The following is a 16,204-nucleotide window of genomic DNA, read 5'->3' as shown; positions in this document are numbered from 1 at the left end:
CATACTGAAATGCTCCATTCAATTTCAATAACGGGAGTCAGCAGGAAGAGAAGGACCAATTCACACGACGGGTTCGAAGAGCCAATTGGATCCAATTTCGAGAATCCAATCCGGGTCCTCTTACCCAATATGAGACCTGAATTGGTCGAGCAACCCAATGCAGACCCAATTACGGGAACATTCAGGTTATTAGGGGTATCTTACCCAATATGGGACCTGAATTGGTCGGGCGACTCAATGTGGTCCTGATTACGAGTTTCGATTCTATTTCGGGCTGTCTTATTCTCTGTGCCATTTTAGGGAACATTGTTTTCGGTAAAAGGATCTCTTAAAGGTAAAAACGAGGGGGAAAAAAGCTCTGACGGCGAGAGCCAATTTTGAATCTAAGCCTTGATGGCGAGAGCCAATTCCGAATCCAAGACGGAAGATTGAAGGAATTCAAGAGGATAAGGTTAGGGGGAGAATAAGTTTGAAGGGGAATCGGGGGAGCGGAAAAAAAAAGCTTTTGTAAGGTTACTAGTTTGGTTTTTCATTGGAGGTTTTTGAAGATCAAGGGGATTAGAGAGGGGAGCTTCATGCTTCGGGTCGGTGAAGGAAAGACATAGAATTTGGGTTTTTCTTCTTCGTAGAGTTTTGGAAAGACTGAGGCAATCGTTGCTGAAGTCAGTATTGTAATGGTGAATCGAGATTTTTAATGAAGTGGGTTTGAATACTCTTGACTGTTTTGTAAAATCGAGTCACGTCTAAGATTGAAGGATTAAAAGGGTGTCTATAGGATTGAGTATGCGGAGTGAATGAAATTTGTTAGGTTAATCTAACAAGACAGTCAATGGATACAAGATCCTAAGTACAAAGCGGTATTGAAGATTAACAGTTTGGATTGTTCGGGGTTCTCTGTAACGTCTAGAGACCTACCGACTGGGGCAAAAAGGACTTCGACAAGCAGTCGAAGAGCATCCGTATAGATTTACAGTACATTGTTGCAGGCGTTTGCTGGAAGGGCGATCTATTCAATGGATGATTTGTATTCAGGTTATGATCAATTTCAACTTGTCGAAGGAAGTAGAGATATGACAACGATGAGGACACCGCTTGGATTGGTTAGAATGTGCACTCTTCCTCAAGGTGCGACCAACTCAGTTGCGCATATGATGAATGGGATGAATAAGGTATTGAGAGATTTTATTCCGAAAAAGACTATGCCTTTTCTTGATGATGTTCCAATAAAAGGGTGCAGAGAAGGAGACAAGGATGAAACTTTAGATACGAGGGGGTGTCGCAGATATGTTATTGATCATATACAAGATTGTGAAAAGATTTTAACTCGGCTTGGAGAAGTTCATCTTACATTATCGGGTATGAAGTCCGTATTTGGAGTATGAGAGGTTGTAATTGTTGGACATTTATGTGGATCCTACGGAAGAAAACTAGATCCGACTAAAGTTGATGTAATTGGAAGGATGAAAGAGGATTCTGATTCTTTAACAGAGGTTCGCAGGTTTTTGGGTGCATGTGTATTTTATCGAATCTGGATCCCTCATTATGCTCACATAGCGGATCCATTATATGAACTATTACGCAAGGATTACCAATTTAAATGGGAAGAAAGGCATATTCAGGCAATGCAAAGATTGAAGAAATTATTGATGTCACCTCCAATATTGAGGAAGGTTGATTATAAGTACAATAGACTAGTGATTCTTACTGTAGAAGCTAGTCCAATTGCCATTGGATGGGCTGTGGATCAAGATGATTCAAATGGAAGTAGATTTGCAGTTCGATTTGGGGCTAAAGTTTTAAGTATTCGTCAGCGTGCATATTCGCAAGTCAAAAGAGAACTTTGGGGAGTTGTTTCGGCTATGAAAGCTGAAAAAGACTATTTGATTGGGGCAGTAGTAGTAATTGAAATAGATTGCTTGCCATTGCTTGGAATGATTATTAACTGTTCAACGCCAGATATTACAATGTTGAGATGGATTGCTTATATTAAGTCACTAAATCTAGAATTTAAGCATATCACTGGAAAGGACAATTTAGTAGCAGACATGCTATCTCGAGCAAGATACGAGAGGGAGGACGAAATGGTTGAAGACATTGATGATGTCAGATTGAAATCCTATTCAATATCAAATCTCAACAGAGAAGACAAGCTATTTCTTGAAGAATCTTATGAAGGAGAATTATTGGATATTGATCATTACTTGAAGACCTTGACTAAGCAAGAGAATTGGTCTACAGAAAAATTCAAACAAATAAGAAAAAAAGCATATGGATTTTTGCTTCGAGATGGATTCTTATGGAAGAGACCGAAGAAAGGAATTAGAATGCCACAACGAGTGATAGGCAAAAAGGAAGAAAAATTAAAATTATTAAAGGAGTTTCATGATAGTTTATGGGCAGGGCATAGAGGAATCTGGGCTACTTTTGCTAAACTCAAGGAACGATATTGGTGGAAAAATATGTATCGAGATGTGCTCTCATTTGTAGAGTCATGTAAAATTTGTCAATCGTATTCTAATATCCGACATCGAGATGGTCTTCATCCTACGTATCCTCTGGCTATTCATTTTAAATGGGTTGTTGATTTGGTTATTATGCCAGTTGGATTATGGCAGATGAGATATTTGGTTTTAGCTCGTGAAGATTTATCAAATCAAGTAGAAAGAAGAGCATTGAGAACAAAATCTACAGAGGGGATTTGTAGGTTTTTGCTTGAAGATGTCCTTTGCTGTTACGGATGCGTAGGAAAAATCACTACAGATCGTGGAGAATTAAATGCACAAGAAGCTCGTAAGTTCTTTGAAAGATGTAGAGTTAAACTATCACTGACTATTGCTTATAATCCGGAAGGGAATGCAAAAAGCGAACGTGGTCACCCACCGATTGTGAAAGCATTGGTTAAAGCTTGTAAAAAAAAAGTTAAAGAGTGGCCACGGCTTTTGTCATTTGCATTATGGGCTGATCGAACAACACATAGTTCGGTGACAGGATATATGCCAGTAGAACTTATGATAGGTCAAAAACCAATTATGCCGATTGAAGAAAAGGTACTTACTTGGAGTATGCTACCATGGGAAGATGGATTGACAAGAGAAGAACTTCTGGCTATTAGGATTCGACAATTGGAGCAAAGATCGGAAGATGTGCAGATATCATTGGAAAGGTTAAAAAGAGGAAGGTTACAAAATAAGGCACGATTCAATAAGCAACATCGATTGAGACCTAAAGTAATCGAGGAAAGTGACTGGGTACTTATTTATGACAATAGTCTAGATAATCAACATAGTACTTTGCGGAAATTTTTAAAATGTTGGTTTGGACCATATGTAGTAACAACTGTTCATGATTATGCGACTTACTCATTACGGGAGTTAGATGGTACAAAATTGAAAATACCAATTGCAGGGAAGCGAGTAAAAATATTTAAATGAAGACACGCGGAGATGAATATAGAAGACCTTAATGAAGGTATAGAGATTCCGCAGCAAGAAGATGAAAGTGATTTGGATAATGAAGGTGACGAAGACGAACTAGACAAAGACGTAGAGGATGTATTCTAAATCAAACAGCAACTGGATAAATTGGTGCATACCGGAGGATGCACAGGTTCAGAGGGGGTGGATGTCGTGTTGTAATACGAGTATACCATGAAAATATAAAGAAATGAGACTTTTATTAATATTCAGTTACCTCGAATATTGGGAGAAATGACCAATTCCAGTGCAAATACTGAGAGGCCAGGTTTAGTCACCGCGTTACAGTCATTCCGGGCATACTGAAATGCTCCATTCAATTTCAATAACGGGAGTTAGCAGGAAGAGAAGGATCAATTCACACGACGGGTTCGAAGAGCCAATTGGATCCAATTTCGAGAATCCAATCCGGGTCCTCTTACCCAATATGAGACCTGAATTGGTCGAGCAACCCAATGCAGACCCAATTACGGGAACATTCAGGTTATTACGGGCATCTTACCCAATATGGGACCTGAATTGGTCGGGCGACTCAATGTGGTCCTGATTACGGGTTTCGATTCTGTTTCGGGCTGTCCTATTCTCTTTGTCGATTCAGGGAACATTGTTTTCGATAAAAGGATCTCTTAAAGATAAAAACGGGGGAAAAAAAAGCTCTGACGGCGAGAGCCAATTTTGGATCTAAGCCTTGATGGCGAGAGCCAATTCCGGATCCAAGACAGAAGATTGAAAGAATTCAAGAGGATAAGGTTAGGGGGAGAATAAGTTTGAAGGGGAATCGGGGGAGCGGAAAAAAAAAGCTTTTGTAAGGTTACTAGTTCGGTTTTTCATTGGAGGTTTTTGAAGATCAAGGGGATTAGAGAGGAGAGCTTCATGCTTCGGGTCGGTGAAGGAAAGACATAGAATTTGGGTTTTTCTTCTTCGTAGAGTTTTGGAAAGACTGAGGCAATCGTTGCTGAAGCCAGTATTGTAATGGTGAATCGGGATTTTTAATGAAGTGGGTTTGAATACTCTTGACTGTTTTGTAAAATCGAGTCACGTCTAAGATTGAAGGATTAAAAGGGTGTCTATAGGATTGAGTATGCGGAGTGAATGAAATTTATTAGGTTAATCTAACAAGACAGTCAGTGGATACAAGATCCTAAGTACAAAGCGGTATTGAAGATTAACAGTTTGGATTGTTCGGGGTTCTCTGTAACGTCTAGAGACCTACCGACTGGGGCAAAAAGGACTTCGACAAGCAGTCAAAGAGCATCCGTATAGATTTACAGTACATTGTTGCAGTCGTTTATATTCAAGCAGTCAAAACTGATAGACTGCTTGACTATCGACGAATCTCCATACTACCTTCTACAGCGACACGCCCGGTGCGTTCTCGAGCAGGAAAGCACATAATACGACAACGACATCTAAAGTAAAGTCTGATGTATCTGTTTCCATAAAAAATGGCTTAGAAAAATCTACACAATACAAGATTGATGCATAAACAAAGGTTGTCTTTAAAGCTTCAAATGCTACTTCCGCTGTCGTGTTGTAACATGAGTATACCGTGAAAATATAAAGAAAGGAGACTTTTATTAATGTTCACTTACCTCGAATATTGGGAGAAACGACCAATTCGAGTGCAAATACTCGGAGGCCAGGTTCTGTCACCCAGTTTCAGTCAGTCGGGGCATACTGAAATATTCCATTTGATTCTAATAATGGGAGTCAGTAGGAAGGGAAAGGACCAATTCAATGACGGGTGAGCCTGGTTCGAAGAGCCAATTGGATCCAATTTCAAGACATCCAATCCAGATCCTATTATGGGCCTCTTACTCAATATGAGACCTGAATTGGTATCACGGACACAAAATACAGACTTGAAATCTAACAAGAAGTTCAAGAAGAAGTGGCAGAACTAGATTAAACAGATGAGTACAAGAACAACACCAGAAAGGTGAGCTAGAACTCCAAGAGATGTGTTGTCGAGACTCAAGAACTCTTCAGCCTCGACTCCTATATATACTACTAGCCTATGGTTCTAAAGAAGCGCATCAAGAAGCTTCTCAAGAACTATGAAGCTTCTCGAGCAACTACTCAAGAGCTAGGAAGCTTCTCAAGTAACTTCCTAGAATCTACTAGAATATTCTAAGAAACTTCTAGAGCCTTCTAAGGGAATCTTTAGGAAATCTTCAAAGAATCTTTAGGAGATCTTTGAAGAATATTCTAAGAAAATATTCAAGGAATCTTCTGGAAGTTTCTAGAGACTTCTTTCTAGAAGGTTCTAGAAACTTGTCTCTAGAAAGGTCTAAGGACTATGTCCCTAACATCACCTTCTCCTTTAGCTTCGAGGTCTCCGAGAAGCAATGTTATCGTCAGTCAATAGCAGCGCAAGAAAATGAAGATCTGTCGCATAACCTCTGCTATGAACTCCAATTGTTGTTCACAAGGCAAGTGATTCAACAGTCCTTGAAGCAAACGGTAGTGGCCCACGCCTTCAACTTCTGACCAAGCATGAACCTCCGTGTCTTCATTGTGAAATTGTCCTGCAAACACTCCTTCTGGCTGACCATTGTAGCCAGGCTCGACCTCAAATACAATCACCAGCAATCTGTTGCTCGGAATCCTTCGACATCGTCGTGGTGCAAGCGGTTCTTCATCTCGCGGTCATCTTCTTGAGCTAATTGCTTGAGATGACATGACAAGTGTAGTATCTTGGCTATCCATATTCAAAGGCTAAAACAATAAGAACAAACTTGGGCTACTAACAAAGTTCTATGCTATCTTGGAGAGAATGACTACATCAACTATGGATTTTGGTGGTGCTCTCTCCTCTTTTCTATTTTCTGGATGAGCAAGCTTCAGTAAGAAGCTATCGTCGAACCGGCTTGGGTTTCTCAGGATATCGTCGATGAAACTCCTGTACCTTTTGCGGCGCATTCGTGAGATTTTCGGCCGGCTCCCATGTTCGTTCATTAATATCGTAACCGCTCCAATGCACAAAGTATTCTAATTTACCCCGTCTTTGCCGTGAATCCAGGACCTTTTCCACCTCGTATTCTTCGTGGTTCTCTATTTCTATGCTAGGTGGTGGATATTGTACTCTTCCAGGAAAAGACGATTCTCGATAAGGCTCCAACAAAGAAACATGAAAGACAGGATGTACCTTCATAGTAGCTGGTAACTCCAGACGATACGCTATAAGATTGATCTGCTTCTGGATAACAAATGGTCCCAATCTCCGATAGTCCAATTTGTCACATGGCCGCTTGGTCTTAATATTTCGTCGAAGCAGCCAAACTTTGTCTCCAATCGTGAATTTAGGTGCTTAATTCCGAAATTTATCCGCGGACGCCTTGTAAGATTCTTGGGCAGTTTGCAATTGAAGCTTCAATATAGTTTGAAGTTGTGAAAGGTCCTTCACCAATCCTTCAGCTGTCGGATTGTTAATCGTTTACGAACTCCATAAGTCAAGCTTCGGATGATATCCATAATTAGAAAAGAATGGCGTTTGTTGAGTTGACGCATGAAAGGTGTTGTTATATGCGAACTCGGCTAGTGGTAGATATGCGGCCCAATCATCTTGTTGATAGTTGATGGTGCAACGTAAATATTGCTCTAAAACTTCATTCACTCATTCTGTTTGGCCGTCCGTTTGAGGATGAAATGCTGAAGAAAGCTTGATATCCACCTTCAATATCTCAAAAAGAGATTTCCAAAACTTTGACACAAACTGGGTTCCTTGATCCGATACGATATTATCTGGTAGACCATGATATCGATACACATTATCAAGAAAGAGTCTTGCTGTGTCTTCGCTTGACAATGTCTTCTTGCAAGGGACAAAATGTGCCATCTTTGTAAGCCGATCTACGACAACAAAAATGCTGTCAAATGAATTCGATGGTCGTAGATCCGTAATAAAGTCCATGGAAACCGAAGACTATGGTCGGCGCGGAATAGGCAATGGCTGTAGAAGTCCATAAGGCCAATGTCGAGGGTTTTTGGATCTTGAACAAATGTCACAAGATACAACAAAATCTTTCACATCCTTCCACATTTGAAGCCACCAGAAATCGCGGGAAATAAGTTCCAAGGTCTTATTGAATCCAAAATGTCCCGCAGTTGGAAAGTCATGACGAGATTGAAGAACTCGGAGTCGTGTTGGCCCTTTTGGGATATACAACCGCTCTTCGAAATATACTAGATCTCCTTCCATCTTGAATTTATCATCACTAGCATGTTGCTTGATATCAAGGGCTAGAGAATCTTCAATAGTTGCGGCCCAAAAGTGGTCGAGGAAGTCAGCATCAATTGGTACAATAGCTGCGTTGAGTCGAAATTTCTCTGGCTTCAACAATGTCGTGTACTGTTGATCAAATGCTGCATCTCCAGCCTTTGGCGCGAGATATGATCTCCTTGATAATGCATCGAACAACCCTTGTTGCTTCCCAGGCTGATAAGTAATAACAAAGTCAAACCTGGATAGCGACATACTCCACCGAGCTTGACGTCGATTCAAAACCCGAGCCGACATAAAATACTCCAAATTCTTGTGATCCGTATATACGGTCACTGGATGTACAGTTCCTTCCAGAAAGTGGCGCCACTCTTCGAAAGAATCTACTATAGCAAGGAGTTCCTTATTGTGGATCTTATAGTTGATCTCAGCAGCAGAGAATTTTCGAGAATAGAACGCAACTGGATGGACCTTCTCATCTATGCCCATCTGTGAAAGTACAGCTCCCAAAGCAAAATCCGAAGCATCTGTCTCCAAATAAAAGGCCTTTGTAAAGTCCGGATGTACCAAGATTGGAGCTGTAGTAAATACCATCTTCAAATCTTGAAATGCTTTTTCTGCGATAGGTCCCCATTTGAGCTTATCCTTACACGTTAACCGAGTGAGGGGGGCAACAACTTGAGAATAATTCTTGATGAAGATCCGATAGTAGTTAGCAAATCCAAGAAAACATTGTACGTCCCTAACCGTCTTCGGAACTTCCCAAGACATGATTGCTTCCACCTTCTTTGGATCCATCTTCAATCCTTCCGTAGTTGTGATGAATCCCAAAAACTCTATCTCAGTTTGGTGAAATAAGCACTTCTCCAATTTGGCATAGAGTCCTCGCTCCCGTAGTTTTTTGAGTACCAGACGAACGTGCTTCTCATGTTCTTCTTCGTTCTTAGAAAATATCAAAATATCATCTAGATAGATGACAACAAAATCGTCTAGATGCTCTCAAAAGATGTCATTCATCATGTGTTGAAAGACCGCTGGAGCATTAGTAAGACCAAATGGCATGACATTGTATTCAAAATGGCCATACCTTGTTCGAAAAGCTGTCTTCCATTCATCTCCTTCCTTGATTCGCACAAGGTTGTAAGCTCCCCTTAGGTCAATCTTTGTAAAGATCCTTGCATGCCCAAGTTGTTCTAGAAGACCAGAGATCAAAGGCAGTGGGTAGCGATTCTTTTTTGTCACCTTGTTGAGACCTCGATAGTCCACGCACATCCGTAGTGAGCCATCTTTCTTCTTCACAAATAAGATTGGTGCCCCAGCTGGAGACTTCGAATGACGGATGAAGTTCTTGGCTAGATTCTCGTTAATGTACTTCCGCAACTCAGTCAACTCCGTCTGCGACAAATTGTAGATTGGTCCAAAAGGTGGTTGTGCTCCTTCTTGCAATTCAATGGCACAGTCATAGGGTCGATGCTCTGGCAGCATATCAGCATTCCTCTTTTCAAAGACATCTTTGAATTCTTCATACTGCTTTGGAATAACCAAAGTCGGAGTTGCATCTTCTCCAGTCGGAGTTGCAAAGATGACAAGAGGTGTATTTTGCTTGGCTTCCTTCATGAAAGCCCTTGCATCTATAAACAAGGATTTGTTTCTAAACATTGTTTTGGCAGATTCCACCTTCAAGGAGTTTGTTGGAAATGTCACTTTCCGCAACTTCCAATCTATCAATGGATTATATCTATCAAGCCAAGATAGTCCCAAAATGATAGGACATGAAGGTGTCTTGATAACATTAAACACAATATTGCTCTCATGGTTTTCAAGACGTACCTTCAATGGTTTAGTTTCATGGATAACATTGCCCGAAGACAATGGTCGTCCATCTATGACTTCTACATGGACAGGCTTAAGTTTCTTTACAAGAGAAATATTGTGAAGCTTGGCAAACTCTTCAACTATAAAGTAAGCAGATGCACCCGAGTCTAATAAAGCATCGACTTGTAGTTTTTGAATACCCAGATGTACAGGTACCATAAAACAATCTGAAGGTTGAGCTGAGAGAAAGGGACCTTGATTAATTTTGGATGTTGAGATATCCAGCCGCACGGTCCCTATTGTGGCTGGGCGTCCTTGTTTTCCTGCATGCTTGTACTCCTGAGTCTTGTTGTTTGAGGCTTCTGTTTCTTCCGACAATCTACAGCTTTATGGCCCACTTCTCCGCAATATAAACACAAGTTTTGTTGAAACCGTCGCTTCCTTTCCTCAGCTGTGAGGGATTTGAAACGTACTGCATCAATTTGCATGGGTTCAGGATCTGTGGAGTGATTCTCTGGACCTTTTGAAAATGTAGCAAATGCTCCATCATTTCTCTAGCATGATCGTCTTTCTTGTCGTAATTCAAAGAGGCGGTTGTCACAAATAATTGCTTGAGATATAAGTTCTTCTAAAGTATCCGCCTTAGGCATGGTGATCAATAAGTTCTTGACATCATCTCTCAGTCCATATCGAAATCGTGTCATGAACGCCTTATCATTCCAATCAAGATCACATGTAAGCTGTTGAAATTCTGCAGCATAGATTGCAGCAGAACGTGATCCTTGTCGCAGATTTTGTATCTTTCTTTCAGCCACTCTTTCTCGATCGCTATCTCCAAATGCAGCAGTAAGTCTCTCTATGAAAGCCTCTAGGTCATACAATATTGGAGAATCCTTCTCCAATAGTGGAGCAAACCAAGAGCGAGCATTTCTTGATAGAAGAGTATCTATGAAAGCAACCTGGGTAAATCCATTCGGATAACGAGAAGGGTATAGGCGTAGGTAAAGCCGTACTTGTTGCACAAAACCTCGGAAGTTGGCTCTTGTTCCGTCAAACTTGTCTGACATACTCACTTTTGGTTCTTTCGTACTAATCCTTGAAGTATCTATAGGGGTCGTATGTGACACATGTCTTGCTTCTCTCAATCGAATAATCTCTTGTTGTAGGCTATGAATTTTGCGTCTAGCTTCTTCGATCACTAGATCAATTTGAGGTTCTTTACTTGGATTGCGAAGAAATATAATCTCCTTTCGTACACTATTCATAAGAGCTTGAAGATCTGCAAGAGTTACCACTCTATTGTCTACTTGTGGAGATGCATTGTCTATGACCTGGTCTACTTCCATATTTAAAGAATAGATGGATTAAAATTTTGAGAGAAGAAGAAATTGCTAAGTCTCTTGGAAAAAATTGTAGCACTACCTGTCACTAAAACCTACTCGGAGAAAAGGAAAAAAAAACACTAAACGATTTCAGTTTTAGAGGAGGATAATCCGCAACCTCTAAAAATGCCTCAATGCTTTCGAGAAGAGGGGTAATCCGCACTCTATCAAGAAGGCAAAGCTCTGAAATCGATGTTAACAGTCTTTTTTACTAGCTATGCTAAACAAAAAGAAGGAATTAATATCAGTCGAAGAGAGGGTAATCCGCAACCCTTAGAACGCTCAAGTATCTCCAAGGAAAGGGGTAATCCACTCTCTGCCTCAAAGAACTAAGCTCTGATATTGTGATTGAGAAAATATCAATTTAGAGGAAGGTAATCCGCAACCCCTAAAGCGCTAGAATACCTTCAAGAAGAGGGGTAATCCGCTCTCAAACAAGAAGGATTCAGCTCTGATATTAAGATAAAGGTAGTCTCGACAAACTGTCACGGACACAAAATACAGACTTGAAATCTAACAAGAAGTTCAAGAAGAAGTGGCAGAACTAGATTAAACAGATGAGTACAAGAACAACACCAGAAAGGTGAGCTAGAACTCCAAGAGATGTGTTGTCGAGACTGAAAAACTCTTCAACCTCGACTCCTATATATACTACTAGCCTATGGTTCTAAGGAAGCGCATCAAGAAGCTTCCCAAGAACTATGAAGCTTCTCGAGCAACTACCCAAGAGCTAGGAAGCTTCTCAAGTAACTTCCTAGAATCTACTAGAATATTCTAAGAATCTTCTAGAGCCTTCTAAGGGAATCTTTAGGAAATCTTCAAAGAATCTTTAGGGGATCTTTGAAGAATATTCTAAGAAAATATTCAAGGAATCTTCAGGAAGTTTCTAGAGACTTCTTTCTAGAAGGTCCTAGAAACTTGTCTCTAGAAAGGTCTAAGGACTATGTCCCTAACAATTGGTTGGGCAACTCAATGCGGACCAATTACGGGAACATCCAGGTCTTAGTACAGGTCTCTTAGCCAATATGAGACTTGAACTAGTCGGGCGACTCAATGTGGTCCCGATTACAGGGCTCCGGTTCCGTTTCAGGCTTTTCCGTCCTTTGTGCCATTCCTGGAACGTCTTTTTGGTAAAAGGATCTCTTCAAGGTAAAATTGGAGAAGAAAGTTTTGACGGCGGGAGCCAATTTCGGATCCAAGATGGAAGATTGAAGAAATGCAGAGGCTAGGGTTTGAAAGAGGAGAGAATTAGTGTTAAAGGGGAGGATAGGTTAAGAAATGAAAGGGGAGAGAATAAGTTTTTTATTAGCCAATTGGATTGGTTAGAATGTGCACTCTTCTTCAACGCGCGACCATCTCAGTTGCACATATGATGAATGGGATGAATAAGGTATTGAGAGATTTTATTCCGGAAAAGACTATGCCTTTTTTGGATGATGTTCCTATAAAAGGGTGCAGAGAAGGAGACAAGAATGAAACTTTAGATACGAGAGGGTGTCGCAGATATGTTATTGATCATATACAAGATTGTGAAAAGATTTTAACTCGGCTTGGAGAAGTTCATCTTACATTATCGGGTATGAAGTCCGTATTTGGAGTACGAGAGGTTGTGATTGTTGGACATTTATGTGGATCTTACAGAAGAAAATCAGATCCGACTAAAGTTGATGCAATTGGAAGGATGAAAGAGGATTCTGATTCTTTAACAAAGGTTCGCAGGTTTTTGGGTGCATGTGTATTTTATCGAATCTGGATCCCTCATTTTGCTCACATAGCGGATCCATTATATGAACTGTTATGCAAGGATTACCGATTTAAATGGGAAGAAAGGCATATTCAGGCAATACAAAGATTGAAGAAATTATTGATGTCACCTCTAATATTGAGGAAGGTTGATTATAAGTGCAATAGACTAGTGATTCTTACTGTAGAAGCTAGTCCAATTGCCATTGGATGGGCTGTGGATCAAGATGATTCAAGTGGGAATAGATTTGCAGTTCGATTTGGGGCTAAAGTTTTAAGTATTCGTCAGCATGCATACTCGCAAGTCAAAAGAGAACTTTGGTGAGTTGTTTCCGCTATGGAAGCTGAAAAGGACTATTTGATTGGGGCAGTAGTAGTAATTGAAATAGATTGCTTGCCATTGCTTGGAATGATTATTAACTGTTCAACGCCAGATATTACAATGTTGAGATGGATTGCTTATATTAAGTCACTAAATCTAGAATTTAAGCATATCACTGGAAAGGACAATTTAGTAGTAGACATGGTATCTCGAGCAAGATACGAGAGGGAGGACGAAATGGTTGAAGACATTGATGATGTCAGATTGAAATTCTATTCAATATCAAATCTCAACAGAGAAGACAAGCTATTTCTTGAAGAATCTTATGAAGGAGAATTATTGAATATTGATCATTACTTGAAGACCTTGACTAAGCAAGGGAATTGGTCTACAGAAAAATTCAAACAAATAAGAAAAAAAGCATATGGATTTTTGCTTCGAGATGGATTCTTATGGAAGAGACCGAAGAAAGGAATTAGAATGCCACAACGAGTGATAGGCAAAAAGGAAGAAAAATTAAAATTATTAAAGGAGTTTCATGATAGTTTATGGGCAGGGCATAGAGGAATCTGGGCTACTTTTGCTAAACTCAAGGAACGATATTGGAGGAAAAATATGTATCGAGATGTGCTCTCATTTGTAGAGTCATGTGAAATCTGTCAATCGTATTCTAATATCCGACATCGAGATGGTCTTCATCCTACGTATCCTCTAGCTATTCATTTTAAATGGATTGTTGATTTGGTTATTATGCCGGTTGGGTTATGGTAGATGAGATATTTGATTTTAGCTCGTGAAGATTTATCAAATCAAGTAGAAGGAAGAGCATTGAGGACAAAATCTACAGAGGAGATTTGTAGGTTTTTGCTTGAAGATGTCCTTTGCCGTTATGGATGCGTAGGAAAAATCACTGCAGATCGTGGAGAATTAAATGCACAAGAAGCTCGAAAGTTCTTTGAAAGATGTAGAGTTAAACTATCACTGACTACTGCTTATAATCCAGAAGGAAATGCAAAAAGCGAACGTGGTCACCCACCGATTGTGAAAGCATTAATTAAAGCTTATAATGGGAAAGTTAAAGAGTGGCCACGGCTTTTGTCATTTGCATTATGGGCTGATCGAACAACACATAGTTCGGTGACAAGATATATGCCAGTAGAACTTATGACAGGTCAAAAACCAATTATGTCGATTGAAGAAAAGGTACTTACTTGGAGTATGCTACCATGGGAAGATGGATTGACAAGAGAAGAACTTCTGGCTATTAGGATTCGACAATTGGAGCAAAGATCGGAAGATGTGCAGATATCATTGAAAAGGTTAAAAAGAGGAAGATTACAAAATAAGGCGCGATTCAATAAGCAACATCGATTGAGACCTAAAGTAATCGAGGAAAGTGACTGGGTACTTGTTTATGACAATAGTCTAGATAATCAACATAGTACTTTGCGGAAATTTTTAAAATGTTGGTTTGGACCATATGTAGTAACAACTGTTCATGATAATGCGACTTACTCATTACGGGAGTTAGATGATACAAAATTGAAAATACCAATTGCAGGGAAGCGAATAAAAATATTTAAATGAAGACACGCGGAGATGAATATAGAAGACCTTAATGAAGGTATAGAGATTCCGCAGCAAGAAGATGAAAGTGATTTGGATAATGAAGGTGACGAAGACGAACTGGACAAAGACGTAGAGGATGTATTCTAAATCAAACAGCAATTGGATAAATTGGTGCATATCGGAGGATGCACAGGTTCAGAGGGGGTGGATGTCGTGTTGTAATACGAGTATACCGTGAAAATATAAAGAAATGAGACTTTTATTAATATTCAGTTACCTCGAATATTGGGAGAAACGACCAATTCCAGTGTAAATACTGAGAGGCCAGGTTCAGTAACCCGCTACAGTCAGTCGAGGCATATTGAAATGCTCCATTCGATTCCAATAACGGGAGTCAGCAAGAGGGAAAAGGACCAATTCAACAACGAGTGAGCCTGGTTCAAAGAGCCAATTGGATCCAATTTCAAGACATCCAATCCAGATCCTATTACGGGCCTCTTACCCAATATGAGACCTGAATTGGTCGGACAACCCAATGCGGACCAATTACGGGAACATCTTGGTCTTACTACGAGTCTCTTAGCCAATATGAGACCTGAATTAGTCGGGCGACTCAATGTGGTCCCGATTACAGGGCTTCGATTCCGTTTTAGGCTGTTTTGTCTTTTGTGCCATTTTGAGAATGTCCTTTTGGTAAAAGGATCTCTTAAAGGTAAAAACGGAGGAGAAAGCTCTGACGACGGGAGCCAAATTCGGATCCAAGACGGAAGATTGAAGAAATTCAGAGGCTAGGGTTTGAAAGAGGGGAGAATTAGGGTTAAAGGGGAGGATAGGTTAAGAAATGAAAGGGGAGAGAATAAGTTTTTTAGAAGGATCAGAGAGCTAGCTTCATGCTTCGGGCGGGGAAAAAAGGCAGAGGATTGGGGTTTTTTTTTTCTTCATAGGGTTTTGGGAAGACTGAGGCAATCGTTGCTGAAGTCAGTGTTGTAATGGTGAATCGAGATTTTTAATGAAGTGGGTGTGATTACTCTTGACTGTTTTGTGAAATCAAAGTTACGTCTGTGATTGAAGAATTAAAAGGGTGTCTATAGGATTGAGTATGTAGAGTGAATGAAATTTTTTGGATTAATCTAACAAGACAGTCAGTGGATACAAGATCGTGAGTATAAAGCGGTATCAAAGATTAGCAGTTTGGGTTGTTCGGGATTCTCTTTAACGTCTAGAGACCTACCGGTTGGAACAAAAAGGACTTTGGCGAGCAGTCGAAGGACATCCGTATAGATTTACGATGTATTCTTGCAATTGTTTATATTCCAACAGTCAAAAACTGATAGACTGCTTGAATATTAGCGAATCTCCATACTACCTTCTACAGCCAGACGCCCGGTGTCGTATTACGTGTTGTCTTGTTCGGGAATACATTAGGTATCTGGCTGTGGAAGGTATAGTTGTTTTTGCAAATAACAAAGAAACCCTAATAGATTTTATCCATGTGTGAAGAATATAATTGAAATATCAATTTCCAAGTATTTAAAAACACTCCTCATAGTCATTTTAACCATACAATATTCCAATTGCTTTATTTCTTTTATAATTAAGTTGTTTTTGTTTTTCTTAACAAGCCCTAATTCTAGCTAGTGAGCTTTGACAAGCTGTAGCTTTTGATCCAACCGTCCAC

This window comes from Physcomitrium patens, chromosome 4 (assembly GCF_059467195.1).
Source record: "Physcomitrium patens ecotype Gransden chromosome 4, ASM5946719v1, whole genome shotgun sequence".
NCBI lineage: Eukaryota > Viridiplantae > Streptophyta > Bryopsida > Funariales > Funariaceae > Physcomitrium > Physcomitrium patens.
Note: the sequence above shows the minus strand (reverse complement) of the source record.